We start from the raw sequence: 19,456 nt of genomic DNA on the forward strand, positions 1-19,456 counted from the left end.
TGGAAAAAAAAAAATAATAATAAACTGTTTTCCTTAATATTCCCAAAGGAAAGTAGCAGGAGAGAGGCCAGGGCATATCCCACATTAATGTACATTGTGATAGGACAAAAACGACTGGTAGAAAACAAGGAGAGCTGGCCTGACCAGCAGCGTGCTGAAGAAGTGACACGTCTCTGGAGGGAGGTCAGTGAAGTGCAGGAGGCCAGAGCCGTCCCAAAGGCAGGGTGGGGGGCTGCAGGGGCAGCAGGAGGAGGGAGCCTCTGCTGCGGGCACCGTGGGGCTGGGACCGTGAGAACTCCCGTGTGTCCCCCATGCGCCCCACTCCACTCCCCTTGCAGACCAGTCTGCTCGATGCCTTCTTGGAAATTGTAAAGGTGCCCACTCGTGGGAGGCCCAGCAAAGGTTAGGGAAGTTTCCAAAATGCATTTTTGCCTTCAGGAATGCAAAATAAGCCATTTTATGGTAACACAGAAAGGACAGAATGGTACTGGACTAGTTACAATTGGACTGCAAATCCATGAAGTCTGGCAGTTTTTCCAAGAAGGGATTCGCCTCTGGATGTGCTCCTGCAGCAGGGTTCAGACATTGCCAGACTCAATGGAACTAGACATTAAATGACTCTCTGATTTGATGCTGTTAGTATGAAGCTTCAGTAGCATCTACAGCATTCCCAGGACAGGGTCCTATCCTAAGTACCCTGTTGCCACCCAAGCTGCACATTGAGGGCTGGAGGACCAGGGGAAAACACGCACCTGTGCCACTGGGGACAACAGCTTTGGCAAGGCAGTGGGAAAGCTTGGCAGCATCCACCGAGACCAGGGGCAGGCCAGGATGGGACTGGTGAGGGTGCTCCATCAAAAGGGGCCAGGCAGCCACTGGAAGGATGCTGGGGACAAGGGGAGGCAGATGAAAGTGCTGTGTGGTTGGGTGGCTCGATTTGGAATGGCAATAACCCTGTTACACACAAGTTTAAGAATTAATGGGATCCAATATTATGTGGCTTTTGTGACCAATTTGATGAGCCAGTTTATCAGGCTCGCTTAACCTTCCCCTCAAACCTGTGCTATCAGTCTGTCAGTGTCAGAGTGCTTTTTTCAGCCTCCTCTTTTACGTCTGTGTAAGCTCCAAGGGCAGGTACTGTATCCTGTAAAAAAGGATTGTGTTCAGGAAACTGATAAATAACCCGTGCCAAACCGAGGCAGCAGCATTCCTTAGTTCGTTTTGGAGGACAACTCCCAGCTGCATCCCTGTGTTGGTGCTCTAAGTGTCGCTCATCTCTGCACTGGATTTGGACCCTGACTCCTCAGCGAGCCCTGGGAACTGGCCAAGGACCATGTCCCAGTGCCTTTCCCTTCCCTATGGGTCCCTATCAGTGGCAGCACCAGCTGCATGCATCTCTGATGTGTACTAGCAGCAACATGTCTATTACAAAAATAGTCTGCTAAGTTGCTGGGGTAGAAAACAGCTGAACTGAAATAAAAGACTGCAGCACCTCTTGATGCTTATTCTCTAGGTCAGCTTCTAAGGTTTCCCTCTCATTTCATCCAGTTAAATATATGCGTCCAGCTGCTTGTGCAACCTTTGGTGGTAAGTGGCAATCTGCAGAAAAAGCTCTGCTCCTGCATGCTGCTTCCACCTGCCAGGATCCCCGCTACTGGACAAGCCCTGCTCTTAAACGTGCATTTTCTCCCTGGAGGCCTATTTCCCCAGCAGTCTCCTGTGATTCATAAACTTTATCCAGACACTAGTTTTCATCGCATGCCCTAAAGACTGATGGTGTCACAGTTTCACTTTGGAAATGCTTGGTAAAGCCCTCTGCTTCACAGACAGGAAACTTTCTTCTCCCTGGGGCTGGGAGCCTAAAGATCGTCCTGACGCTTGAGGGGACTATGACCAACTCGCAACCTCCCCACAAATGGACAACTCCCTCCAGACCGGTGAAGCAGCTTTTGAGCCGTGGCTCATAACCCTCCACGTCCTCGCATCTTTCACAGGAACACCTGAAGTGGTGGCCTGGCCTCCCAGGGACAGGGGAGAGAGGCAAGCCTGAGAAGTTCAGTCACTGCTCTGAGGACCACAGCCACAGGAGGGACATGAAGGGAAGGCTTTAAAGCTCCCAGATGTCCTAGAGACTGTGGGAAGCCTTGAAAACCTTCCTTTTTATTCCTCATCATATGATTTCTAGTCTGACGCTGGTTCCCCAAGTCGCTCAGCAACACCCTTCTTCCTCTACTTTTCCCACAGGAGCCCATGGATCTGCTAACATCCACAGAGCTCTGACCAGGTTAAATGATTGCAGGGATTTCATCTTCATCCTTGTGTTTTTGGGTGCAGTCTAAGGTGTTAACACAGGGCAGCTATACTAACATAAGGCACCCAATAAGTACTTCCATTTTGCAACAAAAATACTTTTTTTTTTTTTTTTTTCAGTTAAACTTGGGAAAGAGATGAACAGCATATGGAAAAGGCAGTTGTACCACAATATAGTGTTCACATGGAAGTCATCCCTGTTTCTGTGCTAGGGCATCTGGCAAAACTTCCCTGTGTGGGTAGTGTCCAGGGTAGCTGGTTGTTCGGGATGGGCCCTGAGCTCATTTGAGATATGCAGACAGTTCTTATCAGACTCTCAGGTCTCCAGAGAAGAAAAGTAAACAATAAAGAGATCCCAAATTTGAATAAACCAGAGAAGTAAGTGCCTGCACCTCCTCCCCACAAGACACTGTCATTTTTCATTGTCTTTCAAGGTTTCAATTACATTTTATATTTTTACTTTAAAAAAGATCTCATTGGGAGAAAGTGTAATTTATGTCATATTTTCAGGTTTTCCTGCCCTATTCAACAAGGCACAGGGAAGGAAAAATATTGGGGCATGTCACTTCTGCTCACTGAGATAAATCTAATCAGGAGGACGGTAAGACGCTGTGATTTCCTGCGGGAGCCTTGCCATACCTGGGAGCACGTGTGGTTTGCTCATGGCTCTGGCTCAGACAGGCGGTAGCCATTCACCAGCCCTGCTCTGCAGGTAACCAGGGCTCAGCAAAAGGTAAATGCCAGCTTGGGCGGGACCAGATATGACTTTTGCTCAGTGTCTGAGGCACACATTTCTCTCATACTGCCCTGGGACATCCTGCAAGCCTGTGGCTCTCCCAGTTTTTCACGTGATGGCGGTGCTGTGCCCCCTTTGCTTTTGCCACAAGGATGCTGCAGAGCACTTGGCTGCCCGGAGCCAGTGCATCCCTCCTCTGCTATGGTCCCGGTTCATGCATCCTGAGGACCTCAATAAAAGTTGGCTTGGTAGGAACAACGTAGGGACTCTGCTCACTATGCTCACCTCCTGCAGGTCTGCACCACACTGACCCCTCTGACCCACAGGGGGAATATGTCCCTGTATGTCTTGGCACTTTTTGCCCTTTTAGAGATCTGAGGATATCTTAGGTGGGCAGATTCAGCAAAGGACCTGCTGGAAATTCCCACCCTCCCAGAGCAGCAGCTGGGAATCAAGCAGAATACCCTAGGGGACCCTAAATGGCACTAGACACCTATATTTAGGCACACGAATCCTACCCAGTGAGTCAGCAAGGCCTTTTCCCAGCAGATCCACTCCCTGGTGTTGGGGTAGAGCAAGAGGGATGAAGTGTGCCAGCACTTCCCTGTGTGTCACTGCTAAGCATACCCTGAAGGTAGCAGTCACAGGAAATTCCCGCAGAGTGTAAGAGAGACAGAGAGCCTTTCAACAAGTTTATTTTTAACCATCTTGCAGAGCTGTATCATTGCCTGGGAATACTACAGGCTTGTTTGGGGATATTGCCATTCTCAAATGAGCTCTTCAAAAGAAAAAAAAAAGAATAAATAACAGGCCCTTTAAAATCTTTGTTTGCTTCTTGTTAGACTACATTGGATGTCATTTCTAAGTATAGTTCATTTTTAATTCTGCATGGACTTATGAAAGCTGCCTGGGGATTTGTGGGGCAGGTATGGTAAAGAAAGGGTCTGTCACCTCCAGAAATATGGCACACAGGCTCTACGAGTGAGGAATACGTACATTCAGAACTAAAGCTGACTTTCCTTGGTGTAGGTTGTCTTCTAGCCTGTATTCTAGCCTCTGAATGCTTTGAGCGTATTGCAGTGGGGGTTTTTGTTCTGAAATCACTTGCTTTGTGAAGCAAAAGTGAAGTGACTGAGCCCCAGAGCATCTTAACCCCAGGGAGCCAGTGAGCTGCTTTAACCACAATTACCCAGAAAAGTGGGGGCCATTGCATCTCTCAATGCTACTGATCTCCCGTGCCCAAACGCTGGGTCGGCTGTTTAACCTGTGCTTGGGCCTAACTCCTGCAGGATGGGAAAAACCTTCGTGGGGATAGCCTGATCTCAAGTGTTTGGGTTCTGTGCCTGAAATGCTATGATGCATGTCCTTTCCCAGCTCCGCAAGAGACAAGCACAACTTTTTTTCCCTGCCTTGAGCTAAAGACAGAAGGCACCAGTGACTTGTGTTTTATTAAAGCCAGGCCAACTGCTTGGGGCCTTCTTGTGACAGGAATTATCAATCTTAAATATATATAGTGGAACAGGCTGGTTTTGCCCAAGGCCTGAAGGGTAAGTGAGGCGTTGCACTGCTATGTGCCTTGTACAAAACCCATCCTTTGGTGCCCATGTGTCTGGGGCAGGGGCAAGCTTTCTGGCCTAAAGGCAGCCCCTTCACCATGAACACTTCTCCCAGGGATGCTGAGGTGTGTTGCACACGTAGAGAAAAAGCGGCATATGACCCTAAATGCCTCATTATGCTGATTAGAAAGAGGGGCTCGGGAGCTGTCACTGTCTGTTTTATCAGTTGCCAGGGTATTCCTGTCTTCCCCTCACTCAGGCCAGCAGCTTTCAGGAGCTTGCACCTACCCTGCGAGCTCCCCGAGCATCCCTGGGTTTTCAGCTGTGCTGCCAAGGCACCCACCTTTGCCATGTGAGATCCCTTGGTACCCAGCACAGGGTTCTCTATTCCCCTCTGGTGATCAAGTGCACAGGAGATGGGTTGTGATTCAGCAATGCTCTTTCAGCTCTTAGCCTTGGATCAAAGTGCCGCAGTGTTACGTGGTACCCAGACCCTGGTGGTGCCGTGTCCTGCAAAGCCCTGATTCACTGGGAACTCACTCTGCCAGTTCAGTGTTGCTGGGAGCTGTTTGAAGGCTGTGGGCTGCCAGGTGTCCTGTCAGCTCAGGTATTGTCTGTCCTCCTGCAGCCCTCACAAAGGCAGCATAAAAGCAGAAAGGCGTATTTTGCTCTTTGGCTGCTTCATTAGAAATACCCATTCCCACTGCCAGGCAAGCTGATAGTGGAGGGGGATGCTGCAGTTGCGGAGGGGAGAGGAAGCACCTCACTGTTCTTTGGATGCACGGGGTCTACGTTCTTTTGTTCATGATGCTCAACAGGCTCAGAGGAAGAAATTATTTTTAATGTTTCCCCCCATGAGAATGTAGGATTGAATTCCTCCCTCCCTAAATCAAAAGCAGGATGAGAAGGTGAGAACCTGGTTTTGTCTCATCTCAGATCTCTGTCTCAGGATACAGGGCTTTAAGATCGTTGTGCCTCAGTAGCTTCCAGCTAAGAAATGACATCAGAACAGAGATCAAAATTGGTTAAAAAGGATCACTTAGAGAATAAAAGCAGGTTGGGGACGACTTCCCATCCCAGACAAAATTAGTGTAATTGTGTCAGCCCTTTCCTCTCTGGACCAAGTTGCCACAGGGCAGTTTGTTTTGCTCTTCTTAATACACACAGTGTGTTTTTTGGACTCATTCTCCAGTCACCACGTGACCTGATGGCTGCCTGCCCCTCTGATGCACAGGCAGCTGCAAGCAGCTGCTTCCTCTGCCTGTGCAACCGTGCTGAGTACCTCCACAACTGGGGGGCTGAGAGGGGCCCTGGCACTTCATCTGTCTCACTCCTTTTGATGGCTGCATAGCTCTTTTCCTGTCTTCCAAGACAAGAGCAGAGAGGACAGGCTGTGGTCCCAGCCCCTCACCACCCCCCTCTTTGCCAGGACAATACCTTTTCCCGCAGGACAGAGATCAGCATCACACACTGAATTTCAGATGGTATTTTGTAGCAACACTTCCTTTCTGGCGGTTAGGCTTTGCATTCCAGCCTTCTGTTAGCTCAACTGCTAATTGTCCGGAGAGTGTCAGCAGAAATTGCTGATAACAGTCCCAGAATTTCACAACTGCTAAACAAGTACAGACCGTGTATAACTGCAGATTCAGTGTGTTGCCAAGCCATTAGCTTTCGTTCTTTTTGCTGTTTAGGAGGTATCTTTAATATTCCCCCCCCCCCCCCCCCCCCCCCCGTATTACAAAGCAAGAAATACTTCGCATTTATTTAATTAGCTTGGCTACAATACAGACATTCCATGATTACAAACCAAAGTCAGAAAAGCCTAATGTGAATGGTACTTTTTTGTACCATTGGAAATTAAAAATCAGTTGAACTATGATTAAATTGATTCTGGGTGGTTTCTTTTGAGTAATTATGTTCAAAAACTGTCTGCCAGTCCAATTTGCTATCAAATCTCACTTTATCGCTCGCATTCCACATGCAGGTGCATAGACAATATAAACCCAATGTCCTACAAAATTATCATGCTTTTGTAGGAATGAAATGCTGATTGTTTATTATCTGATTTAATTTCTGGTGGTTAAATCTGAGCAGTCTGATTTAGCAACATTTTCAATCAACCTTACAAATATTTGAATGCATTTATGTAACGATGTTCAAAATAGCATGGAGTAAAGTCAGCTCTTCTGCTGCTTAAATCAGGGGGCCCGATTCCTGTCCCCTAGGGAGTGGGATGTCCCCACAGTAGCCTGGCGTGGGGCCACACATGAAAGGAGCTGTGGTCTACATGATGTCTGGATGGAGTCAGGCAGCCTGGTCTGCTGGTCCATCACTCTCAGCGGTGCTGTCCTTCAGCAAAGGGCACCATCAACACACATTGGCCCCTTGTAGCCTCTCCTCTGTGTGGGATCACCAGTGAGAGGGGCTGGCACCAGCTCACCCTCGGGATGAATTTGGGCCCACGACCCAGTCTCAGATTTGTGCTAGTGCACCTGAAAGCAGGCTTACACCCCTTGCACTGTGCCGGCAGCTGAGAGTGAAGCCCGACGCTGGCTGCAGGGCAGGAAGCTGGCTGCATGGGACACAGTACTGCTGCCCTGAGGTTTCAGGGCACTGCTGCCTTCTCGGGCATGCTGAAACAAGGTCATCAAAGAGAGCTTGTTTATTCACTGCAGGGGTGAATTCAGCCAGGCACTGTAACAGCTCTAACGTAGCGCTGTCTGCCTGCCTTTCCTTATCAGAGACATTGGATGGAGTCAATATCATTCACAAGCTTTCAGTCGTATGTTCTCCAAACCGTGCGGCACCATCCCTGTTCGCAGATGGGTGGAGGCGGCTCCCATGGCAGTGGAGGGAGCTGTGCTGGCTGATGGAGCCAGGATGGGGACCCCCACCCTGCACAGCTCTCCAGCCTTGACATTTCTGAGCTTCGCTTGTGGCTCTTGTCCCTGTTAAAGAGTACTGAGTGCAGGCTACAACAGCTCTGGTGTTATTTTTGTACAGCCACTGTTGTCTTGGATGTCCTGCTTCCCCTCTATGAAGCACACTGTAGCTGGTAGCAATGCTGTTGACAAAGAGGTGACTCATTTCCACCACCAAATCTCTCTCACACAATGCACCAATATCCTGTTTAATTTCACACCTATCCTGTTTGCTTGGTTACATAGCATTACTGTTCTATTTGGTGAATTTTAGATTGTATTATAAGGAGTCAATTTTATATTACACTATACTATACGTTAATTGCTCATTTAATTTTAACTTGGTAACATGTTTATACTGCAAACAGGATAATTACTTATGAGTATTTTAACTAGATGTATAATTTGAGGATACAAATTTAATATGCTATACAAAGTCTTCTGGGTCAAAATTGCTGTGCCCTTACTCAGGCAAATGGGAGTTTACTTGAGTGAAGAAGCATTCGTAACCCAGGGAGTATTTCAGGACCACTGTTTAATTACAATAATTACTACTCGTAAGTCACAAACTCGGATGTTGTGCATCACCAGATCTGTTCTGGCTTTGCTGCAGATGGGCAGTGTGATGTTGAGCAAGGAGTGCACAACCTAAGCTGTGAATCTCTTACTCACCCCTGTGAAGAGTTATTCATGCTGCTCATTTTGCCACTGGAGTAATGAGAAGATGAACACCTCTGTTCTCACCAAATACTCAGTAGTTCCTCAGGTGAAAGGATGCTATTGGAGCGGAAGCCACATTACTTCTTTTGGCCTGGGCTAACGTGTTGCACCCAGCCGAGGCTTGATACCAGAGCACTGGGAACTTTGTGCATCTCCCTGCCAGCACCCCACTCAGCATACCTGCTGAACATCCCTCCATGAGCCAGAATCCTCCTAGGTGTACTCTCCTTATCTCCCCAACTCTCTGTTCCTCTTGACCGCTCTGAACTAGCACCTTTAAATTGCTCCTATACTTAGTATAATTTAATGGAGGAGCTGAGGGAATGGACAAGGATGGAGGAAAGATCAGAGGGAGATGCTTAGATGGTACTGCAGATCTTGTCAGCCTACGAGAGGCCTCACAGCAGGCTGTGTGGATAGTTTCCAGCTTTCCCTTCTGCGTCTGCCCTAGACAGACCAAAAAGTTGCCTCTGTTTTCACAGTGGATTTCAGTATTGCAAATACTGATTGGATGAATGACAATGAAAGAGACTATTCAGAGCACCTGGACGTTCGATAAGTAATATAATTTGTCTTGCTGTGAACACTTGTACTTGAAATTTCCAATTTCAGTGTGGAATTAAATTTTGACCTCATCAGCGTACCTGGCTTAACACTACTGGCAAGTTTGCTAACCCTTTATTTAATGTTCTATTCTACTGTTTGTTTCAACTTTAGCAAAAACCTTCCTTTTCTTCGGTAAAGTGTGATAGTCAAGCAAAACAAATATCAAAATATCCTTTAAACTGTGTCCATTTCTTCTTTTGTTTGAATGCCTAGGGCTTCCCAGCCCATCACGGCACTGCTCCTGCACTGCAGCCTTGCAAGCAAAGGCACCTCATTTCTGCTGATCCTGGCATTCATGAGTACCAAGAGCCTCACTGTCCCCAGGTTTGGAGGAGTCTGACTTTCCCATTTCCATTTATTCCCATGTAAGTAGAAGAGGAGCATTTTAGCAGCTTAAAAACACACTTGGCTCTGGACTGACAGCTCCCCTGCTTTCCCCCCTCCCTGGGAGCTGCACAGCAAAGCATCCTGCTTTTCAAGGTACAGGGCTGCTGGGAGAACCAAACCCCTGGATGCAACAATGCTGTCCACTCCTCAGGGTGTAGAGCCTGGCGTGGCTGCCTCTGAGCCTGGCAGCCCACTGGTGGGCAGGCAGCTGGCCAGAAAGAACCAGGCAGGAAGCTGCCCTCTAAGCGGGGCTGTGGAGCAGCAGAAGCAAGTTTTTAGGGTAACGATAGCTCTGCTCCACTTTTTCCCATCAGTGCCTTGGCAGGGTAGGCTTCAGGATAGCTTGGGAGCAACCACACATACAGAGCAGAAAGGGAATCCTTGCTGGGTCATCTGCCTCCTTTACTCAAGGCATCTGCTGGACCTCACCTGCTGTGGGCAGGCTGGAAAGCAGTCTGGGAAGCCAGGGCAAGTTAAGGGATGTGGGAGGGGATGTACAACATGGTGTCCAAACCGTGACAGGCTGCTGTGAAAGGGGCCATCAGGAGACACAGATACCTACCTGATGGGATGCATCACTATGCACGTGGCTTGGGTATGACCAGAAGGTGGGTGTCCAACAAGTGACCTTTCTACAGCACTGAGAGTGGCCAAAGCCTGCCCAAAGAGCTGCACTGAAACATCCATTTCTGTGCTCATAAACTGGAGGAGGGCCTGGAAATGATGAGGTAACCTCACAAAGCCGGCGGTGCTAGCCCACAGCTAGGGCAGCTCCCAGCAGCAGCCCCGTGCAGCAAGCCTGCGTCCTGCCTGGTGGGCAAAGCCAATGCCCGCTGCCCCCACAGGGGCACCTTGCTCTCAGCAGCTGGGTCCTGCCTGCAAACAGATGCCGTGCCTCAGCCCCATGGGCTTCAGGCAGCTGCCCATCCCCCTCTTTGTTCCTGCTCTGCTGGCCTTGTGGCTCGTGGCCTTGGAACCTGGGGCTGCGTCCACAGTCACCCCTGCAGCACAGGATCACACCTTTTGAAATCAAGTGCAAAGTCAGAGGCTAAGCAGAGATTAAGGATCAGGTATTTCAGTCGGTGGACATCCTAAGAACTTGATCCAAATAGCTTGGCTTAAAATAAATAACCCATTTTGAATCCATTTTTGCTTGTGACAGACAGATCTTCACAAATATAGGAGAGGAGAAGTAGGAAAGGGATGAAACAAGGCCCTGGAGCAAATCCTCCAGTCATGCATGGCAGTAACACCACACCGAGCAACATGGACTCACTAATACTCACATTTCTCAGTTTAATCACCGTGTCCTGGTTTTCCATCTACATAGCATGCAAGTAGCCATGTTCCACTGACAGCCTGGGCTCCTGTGGGACTGTTCCCATAAGACCAGGCTGGGGGGAGAAAACTCAAGGGAATAAATAGATTTTTTCCCAGTGGTTTCATTGGCTTTCAAATCAAGCCTAAAAATGTTGCTGATGCTAAAAGTGTATGTACTTTTGGCTGCACACAATTAGCCATGCCCTTTAATAATTGATCCAATCCCTTTGCAGAGCCGACAGTAATACCAGAGTTGAGGTGATGCCAGGTGATGCCAGGTGATGCCAAGCCATCCTGGTTACACTTTAATGGTTCAAGAAGACAAACTTCTATTGCTCCTGCCTAAGACAAACAAATCCTCTTTAACCTCAGCAAAAAAAGATCATGCTCCCCCTTAAGCTGCCAGGTGCTTTCTCTCACAAGTTCCTACCTTCCATGTCCTGTGCCCTGCGGGTTACTGAGTGTGCCTGCATCACCTGCACTTGCAGCCCAGCTATTAGTTTTGTTTTTTCCTCTGTCATCATGCTGTCTCATGAGCTGCAGGGATCTGAAAGGACCTGGAAAACATGCTGGCATTTCAGTTGCTGGTGGCACACCATTTGCAGTGGGCTGAAGCCTCTGTTGTTGCCAGGCACATGACAAAGTCATCTGTGGTGTGTTGTCGTGGCGAATATGATCCAAGAAAGAGCCTCTCCTACAGGCAGCTGCAGTGCTGGCACAGCGCTGGAGCTGCCATGGTCCCACTGGAGGGAAAGCCTAGAGGATGAAGACTAGGAGCAGTCTCTCCTGCATTCGCAATGTGGAAAAAGGCTTCTGAAGGCACCTCACTCTTGCAACAGTTTCACAGATACCTGTTGTAATCCTGAGAAAGCAAAGCTTCCTCACACATGCACTTTCTGCACCTTTTCCTTGGTCCTGCTGTCTTCCTGCTCCCCTGGTGCTGATACCGACTCCTTCCCCATGCACTCTGACTGGCAGGCGAGAGCTCAGCCTCGGTGTGCTCACCTTTTGGTTAGTGTTTTTTAAAGCCAACTACCCAAGCACCTCTTGTTTAACCAGATGACCGCTCGAGGGGCAGTTACCGGGACACATCTTTCACAGCAAGCCGCTTGTTCCCCCTCTATTTGCTGCTGTGGGACGCAGCACACGTGCTGCTGGGACTGGTCTGAGCATGGCCAGCCTGGGCTGTGAGAAACCTGGCCGAATCTTGCTGGACCCAGCTGCCCATAGGCGGGTAGTTTGCAGCATGACATCACCACCGCGGCAGGCGCAAGCATGAGTGATGACACAGCAGGGGAGTGGGTTGTTTGTATGCTGGGGCGGGGGGGGGGGGGGAGGGGGGGAGGGGGGGGGGCGGGGGGGGGGCAGGAAAAAAATTGAAGAAAGAGAAGGGTGGAAGAGGTTTGTTTTCTGTTTTCTTTGCTGTGATTCCCAGCAGCGTACTCTTGCTGGGTTAGAGTGGGGTCTCTGTTTTCAGGACACAGTAAGACGTACAGATTAGAAGGCATCACACTGCTTTGCTCCCAGCCAAACCCTGCTCTCTCGTAGCATCTTCATTGCCTCCAGGTAGCGAGAGGCTTGCACTCATTTCTTATCTTAATTTGCCTGCCTAGACGTGCTGCTGGCTCCTCTCCCCTCTGGCACCAGGAGGGGGGCTCCCCAGAGCACGGTGCCTAGGCTGTTGTGCCATGGAACATTAGAGCAGCTCTAACCCTGTTAGCACCGCTAATACCTCCAGGGTGGGGAAAACACTATTTAATGGGAGGGATGCAGCAGTGCACAGAGACCACAGTGACAGGAGCAGCAGCAGGGTCAGTAAGGACATGGCAGGGTGTACCAGATGTGCCCCAGACCCCTAAGCCCCAGGTGCTACCACGGACGATAGGTTTCTGGGGGATCCTGAGGACACCCAGGCCTAGATAAAGGCCACAGATTTGAACCCGAGGTTGCCAGGGCTGCAGCCACAGCTCTGTCCCTGCATGCTGCCCACAGCTCATCACAGCCGCTGTGTACAAAGAGTCTCCAGCCGCTGCTTCCACATGGAGGGTTTCTTTCTTCTTCACTGATTGATTGAAAAGAGTAGGGTCTCCTGGCATCCCTCAGGATTTCTAGGAAAGGTATTTAAAAGAAAACCCTTGGATCTGTAGGTTTCCATCAAAGTAATGGTGCCTATGATGACAGACAAAGTATAAACGCTTAGGCAGACAAAGATAAGCGTTGGTGCTGTGGCTGTCTATTTAAATCAGATCCCCACAAACACCAGTCTGGACAGGAGACACCCAAAGCCTTTCTTGCTTGTTACGTGAGCCTAAGCAGAAGACCTTTATTTGAAGCTTTTATATGTCACAGCAGCAGTATTCTCCAGCAGTGGAGGGCAGCTTTTCTCTAATTTTAGATCTTTCTCCCAAAAGATGGCAGCTGACAACGGAGACAGGCCTCTGAAAAGGACAGATTTGAAGGCATGCCTTTTTACTAAAGATGTACAAGCTGTGCAGCACGGCAGTTCTTGCGAGATCAAACTGAGTGGATTTCAGATTCAAATCCCACCCTTCTTTGAGGTCAGACTCCAGGCAATGTGTCCCAAGCCGCTCACCAGCAGAAAGGCAAGCAATGTTTTTTTAGCAAAAAAATACAAATAGTGAGAGCTGAGGAGGGGGAGCAGGATCAGGGATAAATGATTTACACACAGCTAACCTGCTGAGGAAGTCAAACAGATGCTTTATTGTCTCTGAGGGCTTCTGGCTGGATATATCCACTTCTAAACAAAGCTTGTCATATCCTGGTGAATTGTTCCAGGGCAAAGAATTGTCCTGCAGAGTTCAAGGCAAAGTTTCTCTGTTTTCCTCCTGAAGAGCTCATTGCACCTGAGAAAAGGCAGACCTAGCCCACCACATGGGCAGAGGTAGGAAAAAGACCCACGAGGTCATTTGTAATCCCCCATTTTTGTGTCTGATGGGCTTTCAATACCAAGCTTAGGAGACACCTCAACAAGCTGCTTTACAGGCATCTGTTTAAGTTATAAGTCTGGTGAAAACTCTGCTGTATAAACAGAGCATTTTGACTGGGTGGCCTTGTGGCTTGTAATATTTTGCTATTTAGAGCAAAGTTTCTGCAAGTACAGAGTCAAAGTGAGCAAGCAGAAGCTACCAGCTGAGTTACTCATAGGGGGTGAGTTCATCTTGTTCATCTTCTTCCATGGAGCTACTCCCTTATCACAGATGTGTCACCCTTCATGTCCTCCCTCGGGGCAAGTGATGCATTCTCTCCAGGGCCCTTTTTTTGTCATTAGAAGACAATGTAAAGCATCCATCTATGTATCTACCTAATCTCACTCTGGCCATTGCTGTGATGTCCAGATAACAGATATGAAAATTAGGGGTTGTCTAGCAAGGCACATCTTTCCTTCTGAATGACTTCCAACAGGGAGTGATCAATCTGTATGGCACAGAGGGCTGCCCTGACAGACAGGCGGCAGCTGGGAGACTGAGCTTCCAACCCCTATCTATGTTTGCATTCACTTCTACGTAATTTTTAAAAGGAATTTTGTATCGGACTTTGTACAGTTGCACATTCATCATAGATCAATGTTTTGTGGAGTTATGAACTTTAAAGGGATGTTGTTAGGCTAAAAATAATCCTGGCCAGTTTCCCTTTCCCTAATCAGTTGCTGACGGCTGCATAAGCTGAGTGGGAAATGCCTGTCTCTGGTTTGCACTCCTTTTGCACAGGAGATGGAGAGAGGGCAGAGCGCAAAACAGAGCTTCCTTGGGAAGGGCTGGCACAGAGAAACATCCCGCAGTGTGGTTCAGAAGCGTCAACCTTAAACATATTCTTTCTGTAGTGCTAAGCAATTCTTTCCCTAACTTAACAGAGTGAATTTTAAATATCTAATTTAGCTGTCAGCTGCATGTTATTAGCCTTCCCCCCCCCCGCTTCATTTTGAATTGTAAAAAAGGAGAGAGAAAAAAAAAAAGAGAACCTCTGTAGCCAGGCCCCCAGTTAGTTTTCCTTTGCAGACTCATGCGCAAGGCTCTACTGCAGATTTGCAAATGCTGCTGGAGAGTGTTCATTTATGTTAGAACATGCTGTTTGCAACTGATTCTTTAAGCCCCCCCTTCTTCTCTATTAATTTTATGCTGTGAAATAAAATTGTGCAAAAATAATATATATAATGATTTTGACAGCAAACTAAATAAGGGGCTCTGTAGGAGCTCTCGGTAGGAGATTTTGTTTAGCCAAGCAAGAGAAGGGGAACACTTGCTTTAGGAAAAATCATTCTCCAAAGAACAGCAGATGGGGAGGTGGAGGCTGCTAGGCAGTTGCTGACAGGAGTGCCTGAGCTTGGGGGCAATTCCTACCGGCAATTTCTCTCCCTGTGCAGGGCAGGGAGCTATCTGTGCTACTTGGCCAACCAAAGAGGAAGAGGAAGAGTCTCTCTTATCCTACAAAGGGAAACTTTCCCAGTGGCTCACTCTCACCTGCCAGATAAAAGCAAGTATCTGTCCTCATCTTCTTCCTCTTCTTAGACCCTGAGTGCCTTGCAAGGTCAGCTTGTCTTTAAAATAACTTGGGGAGCATGCCTACAAACACATATTGGCAAAGGAGGGAAAGGGGAGAGTGTACTGTGATCAGTCACAGCAAAGACTGTTGTTTTCTACAGGGAGCAAAATGAAGCAAAGATCTTCAGGTAGAAAAAAATGCAAATACCAAAAAAAAAAAAAAAAAAAGCACAACCCATACATCATACAAAGCATACAAATCTTTCTTACACTTGTCTGTGTACTTGGGTCTCCTGTGATGAGACCATACGTGGAGGAGAGACTGTTAATATTGTTCAGATAAACATGACATTCCCCTCCTCTGCTTCTGATGAGAAAAACACCCTGAGGTGGCAGAGAAGGCAGCTTTTCCAAGAGCTGAATCACAACCTCTTCCAGTGCTGGTGAGGGGATGCCTGGGTGACCTGAACACCCATTTCCCCTCTCACCATCTGACTTCATGCATCACAAGGCACTGTGCCCCGCACCCGTGGTCCCTGGAGTGGCTGTATCCTGCTCAGTGCCCCTGGGGTGGCTCCAGAGCAAGGGGGTGCTGCCTGCTGCCAGAGCTGCTGCTCCTGATGTGCGCATCTCCATCAGTCACCAGTGCCACCGGCTGGGGAATGGCCCTGCGCTGCAGTCTCCTTAGCACCAAGCACATTACCGGCGCTCACATATCATCCTTACAATAATTAGCAGCAATTAGTGACTTAATGGAGAGTCTTTGGGGATTCCTAAGCATGTCTCATGAGTGTGGGGTGTTTAGGACGGTGGAAGTTGAGAAAGCCCTCAGGAATGCTGGCGGCACCTGGCTGTCCCTGATCTCTGCACCTGCTCAGATGGGTTTGTTTGTGCGCACCCTTCCCAGACATTGTCCTACTGCCCTGCTGGGAGAATGTCACCTGGCTGCACGTGGTGGCATCCTGGCCAACCCCAGAGCAGCCACAGTAGACCTCCCACCATGGCCTCCCACCTCACCCCTAAGCCCTCCTCCCAGCCATGAAACCCACACATGAGCCCATGCATGGGCACAGGGGTAAACTCCAGAAGATGGGGGTGAGCTCAGCTGCTTAGCTTGCACAAGAATGGGGGAAGCGCAGCAGGAACCAGTTTAAAATTTGGTTAATTTCCTTTGCCCCAGTTGGTCCTCAGCTCTGCAAAGGCTCAGGCTCCTGGGTGGCACTGGGCAGTCACACAGGGCTTGCTTGTTGAGGGAGCAAAGCATGAACTCCGCTGCCAAAAAACCTCGCTTAATTAAATTTCTCATTCTGAAAACAAATAAGGGTTCTCAAAGGAGACAACGGAGTCTCCCTGAGGTTGTTACTGTTGGGCAGATTTTTGCAAGTCATTAGCAACCTCAGGAAATTGTTGATCAAATGGCTGAAAATGCAGCTTTCCAGTTTTCCAGTAAACCAAGCGTTGTAAGCCACCGTGGCATAAGCATCTTCATAATGATGTTTCTGAGTTAACAGGAGGGGCCTGGGGTGTTTTAATTGCCTTAGTTTCTAAATAAATGTAAAGAGATTTGTACACGTCCTGGATGCAAACAACCTCTCGCAGAAAGGCTGCCTGATTTTCCTTGTGGCTTTTTGCCTCTGAAAGAAGGGAAAAAATCCCATTAACGCTGGGCTGTGAGCGTGGTACTAACATGTGCCCAAGAATGTAATTAACGCAGACACTTACCTCTTCTCATTTTGAGCAGCACCTTTGTATCTGTGAACCTCTCTCAGCTGTTTGGTTACTCACCTGCTAACACAGGTTGTTAAGCACTCTTTGGTCTAGCCAAATTTTTTCAAGATTTTTGGGCTGTTTCATGGGCAAATGACAAGTGACAAGGAGACACGTCAATAGAAATACCAAACTGCACAATTACAACAACTCGCTAGATGGATGGTTCTTAGGTCAGTATGTAAATTGCCATTTTTAGAAATTACACATTTTTGCCTTTCATGTGCGATCTCATCTTATCTTTCAGTAACTACAGGCATTCTGCTATATAATAGGGTCTACTGCTGTATGACAAGTTATTTCATAACATGTTGGCAGCAGTTTCAATTGCACAAATTGATCCAAGCATTGGAAATTTAAAATAGATTTTTTTTACCTTTATTGCCTAGTTTAGTTCCTACCGGTTCTCTGCAGGTATACAGGGAACATCAGTCTCAACTATGTCATTTCAGTCCAAATTCTGGATCACTGTTTGCTTGGGCTAATTTTAATTGAGCTGGCTGAAGGTGAAACTCACTCCAATGAATAATAATACCTGCTCTTTTAGAAGAATGACAGAGATGAAAATAGAATTAATTCAGAGATCCAGTCCTGTGGTCTAGCCACTGGGCACACATCCTCCAAATTAGATAGGACAGAATGGGAACTCCTTTGAAATTACCAGGCAGCCAATTCGAAATAAATGCAAAGGATTGCTTTTCCATATGGTACGTAATTGAACTGGGGAACTCACTGCCACCAGATAATGTGGAGGCCTCCAGTATAAACAGGTTTCAGCAAGATTTAGCCAGAGTTGGGAAGATGGACTAACTGGTGCTGCAGGGCACAGAGGTTCAGCTGCAAGGATGATCCAGAAACTTTGGTCTGACCCCGTGCACCACCCTCAGCTTCTGTGTTGCAATGTGGTCCCCAGCACAGCAGATCGCATGTATAAATGGTCAATCCAGAGATGCTGTTTGCACTCCTGTTCTGGGGACAAGACTGTTCCACACATCTCTCCTTTTCTAAGCACTGAGGTTTGCAGGCAGAAAACCATATTTTACTAGAAGGGCTATAGGCAAGCCAGTGCATTCAACACAGAGCTGGCTTTGCAGTGCTTTAGTGACCCTCCAGAGGAATTCAAGGCAGACCGCATTTTTTGTGTGTGTGCTTGTTATCTTATCTTTGAAGTCCTTCGGGAGGTCCTGATCTGCCTTCAACTGACATGAACACAGTCTGACTGCAAATCTTTGTTTGAGGAAGTGATTGTGTGACTTTTTAGCTCTCATATAACAGGTAGATGTAAAAAGCCTGCCCAGTTCTGTCTCGTATTCAACACATGCCTTCTCAGTGCATAATGCTCTCATTAGCATCACTACCAAAGATGCCAGGTCAGAGCTCAGCCCTCCCCCTTCAGAGGCCCCAGCACAGTGGTCTGTGGTCAGACCTCTCTCCTCCTTTCCCTAACCCACCTACCCCAGGGCTCAGGAATCATAATTTCCAGCTCTTTCAGAGGAAGCCAGGGGTGTGTGTTTCCCCAGTTCCTCCTTTCAGGGCACTATTTTCCCAGATGCAATCACTCCCCTGTTCATCTTAAGGCAGTGAGCATGCTGCCAGGGACTGGAAATGACCCCATGGTTCACCAAAGGGCAAAACCAGCAGATGAACACTTGCAGAGGTGGAGATGATTAGGCTACCGGCAAAATACTATTATCGTGATACAGGAGGCTGACTGCCTGTGTCCCACACAGTGGCTGCCTGTACAGCAATATATAATTCAAACATTTTCCCCCATTCATGCAATTCTGCAAACGCGCACAGGTATCAGTTTTCCATAAATACTCTGCTAAGAAATGGGGGCATCCATTTTCTGTATAGGTGCCTACATCCCAAGGGTGTCAGTGGGAGTGTGCTAACTTTGCCTGTTTGCAGTGGCACCCAGAAGGCTGATTTTAATTTCTGCTCAGACCGCTTCCCACCTCTGGCTGCATGAAAGAGGCATGAATTGCAGGCTACATATAGCGGTTCTCCACAAACTACCAGCAGTGGGGAAAATTCACCCTGCCAGGCTTTCCTCCAGAAGTTATGGCCCAATTTAGACAGGAGGACAGTGGGAGCAGTAGAACTATAGAAAGGGCTGTCATATCACTGTGCCATGAGAAGTTTTTCCATGCTAGCCGGAAAGTCAAGATGGAAAACAGTGGTCTAGGAGACAGATCAGCTCACACAGCCCTGAGGTGGGTAAAGAGAAAGAGCCCAGAGAAATGTCAGCTTAGTGAGCTTTCATCATCTTCATTATCTGTCTTGGTGGCCAGGCTTTTGGACAAGACTTTTTTTGAGATTTCATTGAGAGATCTTGGCACCAGCTGACAGAACATTAATTCATCCTCTCAGTTCCTTCTGTGCCTGTGGAAAGCGAGGAAAAATTTCCTAATGCATGGATGGGGTCTCAATCACACCCTGCAGTGCCAGCTGATCAACTCCCCCATGGCTCAGCCCTGCCATTTACCTGCGTTGGTGCAAATTTTCACCTCACAAATGGGAAGCACTTCCAACTTACTACGAGGTGATCTTGTTTAGCTCAGAGTTTTTCTAATATAATGGTGTCCTTTGTGACATAACTGTACCCATTCACCTGGCTTCAAGCTTGTTAAT

The sequence above is a fragment of the Falco peregrinus genome, chromosome 4, assembly GCF_023634155.1.
Source record: "Falco peregrinus isolate bFalPer1 chromosome 4, bFalPer1.pri, whole genome shotgun sequence".
NCBI lineage: Eukaryota > Metazoa > Chordata > Aves > Falconiformes > Falconidae > Falco > Falco peregrinus.